Source organism: Corvus brachyrhynchos, unplaced genomic scaffold (assembly GCF_000691975.1).
Source record: "Corvus brachyrhynchos isolate BGI_N302 unplaced genomic scaffold, ASM69197v1 scaffold162, whole genome shotgun sequence".
Classification (NCBI taxonomy): Eukaryota; Metazoa; Chordata; class Aves; order Passeriformes; family Corvidae; genus Corvus; species Corvus brachyrhynchos.
This window is the reverse complement of record NW_008236696.1, coordinates 1,359,965-1,366,151: the sequence shown is the minus strand read 5'-3', so window position 1 is coordinate 1,366,151 and position 6,187 is coordinate 1,359,965.

Genomic DNA, 6,187 nt, shown 5'->3' with positions numbered 1-6,187 from the left:
TTATGGGGTGCATTCCAACTCGGATCATGGGGCTGCTTGGACTGCTGCCACATGGTTGGGGTAAGGAACGTGTTTCAGAGTATGGAATGTGTTTCAGAGTAAGAAACTTACTCAAGTCCCCTTTTGGCTTCCCAGCTATCATTCAGTCTCCCCAGACCTCCAATCATGCCAGGGTATGATCCAGCAGCCCAGCACTGGGGAATCCCTCCTTCAATTTTCTTCTTCCTGCACAGACTCTGCCATGACAGGCAAGTGTGACCCTCACAAACAGCAACTTGTGTTGTCTACTGACAGCTTTCACTGAGATTGGTAAAACAGACCTTTTTCCTCAGCACAGTCCCACAGAATTCACATCCCAAAGAGCTGGAAACAGCAATGTAATGGTCCAGTTTCAAAGCAGCTTAATCCCCTCTGGGAACTACTGAAAGAAATTCCTCTCTCCTGTCACTCCACTCCAATCAATGCTGAAAGGTTCTGCCTTGCTGTATGTAGATTCAGGAAGAAAGCACTGCAGCCTTTGGTATTTAGAAAGGTTTTTACTTCACATCTGCAAGGCCAGAAGCTTTTTTGGTTAAAATCAAAGTTTAAATTCTGAAGAAAAAAGGGCTCATCAAAGAACTGGCAAAGAATTTAACAACTAGGTGCCAGCTAAAATGCCAGTGTGATTTATCAGCAGGTTCTTCTCTAATCTGATGTGAGATAATAGGAGAAGGTGTTGAAAGCAGACTCAAACTTGATACAGAACAAAAAGCATAAGTAATAGGGTTCATAAAATTATGCACATAAGTAAGTTTACATTATCTAGTAGGCAGGCCACTCTCCCCAAGAAGGTTTTCTTAGATAGATTGGGAAATCAACAGACAAAACCAGAAGATTTTAGAAGACAAATTATGTTATTTTCAGTTTGCATGCATATTTTCTTTCCATGTAAGCCTCTCCATTTGGAGAGACATGATTTCCTTAGTGATAGACCCAACAAAACACTTGGCTGTAGTAGCTGGTGGTGCCAGGTTCATACATCTCGTAGCAAAGATTAACCCTCAGATTTGCAGAAAGCTGAGTTTACTTATCACTGACCAGGAAAGTCATTCCTGAGAGCTCACACATTTAGAGTAGTTTCCTTCTGACTATAGCACGAAATTGTCTATATATATTCCCCTGCCTAGTGATTCATTAGAAGCATTTTACAGTAAACACTTCCAAAAGAAAAACCAGATATTTTAACAAAAGTCTTGGGGAAATAGTTAACTGACAAAGATAATGATTTTCTAAAAGCTTTTCCCTGGACACGGGTTTGGGTTTTTTTCATTGAAATAATGGTTAAAGTGAGGCTGCCTGATATAATGTGCTTCCACAACCCAAAGTCATGAAATCAGCTTGAATAACTATGAATACAATAGAAACAGTGTAAATCCTCTTGAAACAGCAAAGTTCATGTCTCTGGTCCATCAGAGAAATATCTGCAAGTGACCAAAGAATTCTTGGTCAGCAACTTTGCCTTTCTGGCAAGGAGAAGAGACCACTAATTCTCCTCAAAGGCTCCTCAGTACTACGTGGCTGCTCAGAGGAAAATTCCTGCAAACTTCGATCTGATGCAGACTCATTTTCTAGGCTTCTATCGGACCCTCAGTGAGCAGCCCACCCAGGAGGCTGTGAAAGCCCAGTGCCTCCCCTCCAGAACAGGCTGGAGCCTCATCCTGCAGGTCCACCTGGAGCTCCAGCACAGGGCCCACGTGTGACAGTTCTGTTGGCATGACATGGCACTGAGATCATCAGGGCTCATCCCCTCAGCTGGGGCTGGGGCTGGCTGGAGTCTCTCTGCTCCGCTGCAGAGTGAAGATAAATCATCATTTCCTAAATTGCCCAGTGCTGAAGCCAGAACTGGAAAATGCGGCTTCCAATCTTTAGGCTATGCTATGGTTTGTTTTAAAAAGGGGATTGAATGTCTTACAAACAGGTAAAATTGCTGCCAGATGCAAGTACATTAGCCTTCTCCAGCTGCTTTACTGCTGCCATTCAAAATAGCTTGCTATAAATATGATTCCTTTGAGCTCTATTCTGACAAGCACAGAGCACTATCTGGGAAGGGCCAGTGGTTTTCCATGCCCACTGAACTCAGTAGGAGTTGTGATTGCTCAGCACACTGCTGAAAAAAGTCTGCTGAAATTACCTTAAATCATACAATTATCCCCTCACCTCTCGCTATTTTTCTTTCAGTCATGGAAGGAGGCAGGGAAACAGAAAGAAAGACAACAAAAGAAATGGTGCAGACAGAGCAAACCCCGAACAGAAATCAGAAAGCAATGAAAACAAGCTAGAACAAAGAGGAAACACCATTAGACTGGCAAGTGGATATTCCCAAGACCTCCACTTCATATTTCTGTGTCAAAACTAATGGGAATAGAAACATAGTTTGTCTACACTGATGAGGTGGACATTTCCCTTGGGTTTGCCGAGTTTGTGAGGGTTGGTATCACACCAACAGCATGTCAACATTCCAAAAAAACTCCTAAGGACAGCACTTTGCACCACATTGACGAGCAGCTCCACAGGACCCTTCGGGAAGGCAGCAGTTGCTCCAGGCAGCAGCGGCAGCAGCAGCAGCAGCAGTGGCCGGGTTCCCCCCAGCACTGGAGGCACAGGGGTAAAGCAGCACAATCACCACAGCAGAGGAGATGCAAAGCACTCCCTGTGCTCACTGGGTGCAACAAAATCAATGTCGACAAGGAGCACAGTCCTGGGACGAGTAGGGTTGAATGAAAATCCTGAGATGCAATTTTATGTGAAATCCGAAAATTAAGAGCTATTCATAAATAGTAGAAGGAGGGGGGCACTGGACTGAACTGAAAAATCTCAGGTGATTTTTTTATTTTCTCTAAGGCTTCTACTGTATTTATGTATAGGGGAAATCAAAAAGACACAAAGTGAAAAAAAAATGCTCCATTTTTTAATCCCAGCTCTATCAGGGCCAAATGATAGCTCAATAATCAGGGGAGTTCCCACTCTGCCCCAGCTATCCACACACTAGAGCATCAAGTGTTTAATCTTTTGGTTAAACAAAAGTCCAGTTTAGCCTCTTTTTTTCTCTACAGTATTTCCATCATTCCCTCTGTTTCCCTTTTTCCTCTAGAGCCAGAAAATGGCCACTGGATCTAAATCCTTTTCCTTCCTACAGTGAGCAGCCCCCTTTGGATTCAGATGCCTTTGTCTCCAGCAGCCAGGAATCCAAAAGCTGGGTTTTGTGGGAAAAGGTTTCTTGGTTGCCTGAGATACTAAAGAAATAATTTGACTTTGGCTATGATCTTTGAAACTAATCTGTGGTTTTCATGACTTTCTGCCTTTCAGTACTCAAACCTGAGCTGTCTCAAGCAGTCCTGTTCTTTGACAAGTCATTACTTCTGAGCTTTCAAAAGCAGAGCCCTTTCCAGTTTCAGGCTGAGCCCCCTAAAGGAGGGATCTACAGACCTTTGGCTTTATTCAAAATCTCTTATCCAGCCTTGAGTTTTATCAGTACAATATAAGAAAAGAGTTAAAGAGTGAGTACCTAACACTCTGGCAAGGTTGCAATTAATTTCTCAGAGGGGAGGGAAGAGAAAGGAGGTGTAGGAAAGCCCAGCAGGTGGGTCACTGCTCCAGCCACCAGCCTCCTGTTTCCTGGAAGCCAGAGCCAGCAGCATTTACAGTAAAACTGATTGTTCAAAGTTGTATCATTATTCCCAGATTTCTCCAGTGCTGCTAATCTCAGTTAATTATATTGGAAATCCCTTGTATTATGACCATGTAATTCATAATGTGCCAGTAGAAGTCATGGTTCTTAATAATCACATAATGGGCAAGGACTTAGACATAATCAGATTTTAGTTACCCTGTCGTGTTTCCATAATGCTGCTGTAAAACCAGCATAATCACAAAAAAGTACCAGTTATTTAAACATTTTTATCAGACTGATGTACAGTATCTTTCTCTCCCTCTGCCTCTTTTTTAAACAATGTAAGATAACAAAAACTGGATTACAATTGCTGGGAACAGACTATGATAAACTGTTTGCTTGTGTGCAGAATGAAATTTAATAATGGCATCAGTGTCTCGATTTTAGCAATGTTAGACCTGTTAAATAGTAGCACTCTGCAGCCAAAGGCTGCTTTCAAAGAGGCAGCATTAGAGCATTGTGCAAACAATGTCTCCAAGAGCTCAGCTGTCTTATAAACCTTGAAAGATGCCCTATATGCTCACAATTAACCTGGCTGCTAACATTTACTGTGCAGATGAGGGCTTGACTTTTTCCACAATACATGATGCAAAACCCCCTTTGTAGCTGTAAGGATCTTTAAAGGCCAGTGTCTGCCTCTCAAATAAAATAAAACAGAAGAAAAAGAGCCACTTTCTATTTTACAGGAATATGGTTGGTGATGAGAATAGAGAACTTGCAAGCTGGACTCTCTGGGCTTTCTCTAATGTTTTATCTCCACTCTCACCCCAATCACTTCAGCTGTGCACTTGACATCCTGGAAAAGGGTCCAACCACACTTGTTTCAGCACTGTACTGCCAAACTTAATTCAAAATAACTTGTGAAATGTTAGAGGTTTTCAGCTGGCAAGCAAATATCCTATTTCTATTTTTTTCTACCATACTGAAGGCACTTCATTTTGAAGCAATAAATATTATAGCAGTGAGTGAGTAAGGTCAGAAAGTGTCACCCTTTCCTAGTGCTTTTTTTCCCCCTTGCATTAAGAAATGAGCTGTGATGGGGACAAAAACACTTGTCACTTGAGAAGAAAGGACTTGTCTCTTCCTAAGAGGAAATGAAAAGGTGGTGAGAGAACAGCTGGAGATTATAGAATTTCTTCCTGGAATTGTGGACAGAGTGATTGGGAAATCACAGAATTGTAGGGCTGGGGTTTCTCAGCACTCTCTTAATCCAGCTCTCCTCTGAAGCAAAACACACAACATCCCTGAAAGACACTTCTGTACTGTTTCTAAAAATCTCCAGTGAGACAGGCTTCTCTATATCAGCAAGCTGATAGAGAGTTTCTCCACATCTTTCATGCTGCAAAATAGCCCATGATGGTTTTGCATCCTCATTTGACATGAAGGGCAATTAGCCACCCTATTCTCTCTGCAACCTCTTAGCAGATCTCTTTTCAGTCTTCTCTGAATTAAATAAATTCAGTGCTCTTTGTATTTCCTCCTAGGCCATGTTTTCTAAACCTCTGTATTTTTGTTGGTTTACTTTGTATTGTCTCCAATTTGCCTCTTTGTTGGGATAGAGACAAACTGGAGATGGTGCAGAGAAAAGTAGCAAACTTGAGCTGCTGGATTGGAGCTGTGGATGTTTTGCTCAACGTTTTTTGAAGAAATAAAGAAAAACTCCTCTGCATTTTGTGGGGGTGAAGAGACACATGAGATGTAATAAGCTCAAAGGTCAGGAAATTCAAAGTTATAGTTTCTGGTGCAGAATGTTTCCAGACATTTTTCAGATTTAAGGAAATTAAGGCTTTAGTCTGACATTGCAACATTTTGAGTTAGACATCCTGATCCAGAAAAGTGTGTGCATAGCATTAAATTTGAATAATATCCCTAAAGCAAGTGCTAACTCACATATTGCAAATATCACGCATTTCTTGGCTGTTCTTTAAGCCAAAATGTCTTTCCTAGATCCATCTATATACTCATGTCATATTATCATTCTTTAGATCATGTTGTTTTGCAAACATGCAAATAACAGGCAGTTCTGAACAACTGGCACTAAAACTATTGGATTGGAAAAAAAAAAACAAAGCAAATTTATTAGAAAGGAAAATAGAAATGGTTGTTTAATTTAGAGATTTTATCTGTTGGACTGCATGATGCTGATTACCACTGACATCAGGAAGGCAGAGTTATCAGAAGAAGAATTGGTGGTTTCTCACTATTTCTGCACTATTTAGCTACCATTAAATTAATCAGGAGGGACTTAGTCAGCTTCATTAAAGTTGGCCTGGGAGAGATAAAAATAATGCTCCCTTGGAGAACTCTCACTGTCAGGGCTTAAGAATTAAGTGCTTTCTGTTTCTGGTGAGGAAAATAACTGCAGAAATTGGGGCATAGTCTTCACTCTTCTGTAATAGAGAATATCATAAACACACTACATTGAGAAACACTGCAAATTTTCCTAAATTTTTGGCATCCATCTGTTGGAATGTAGGG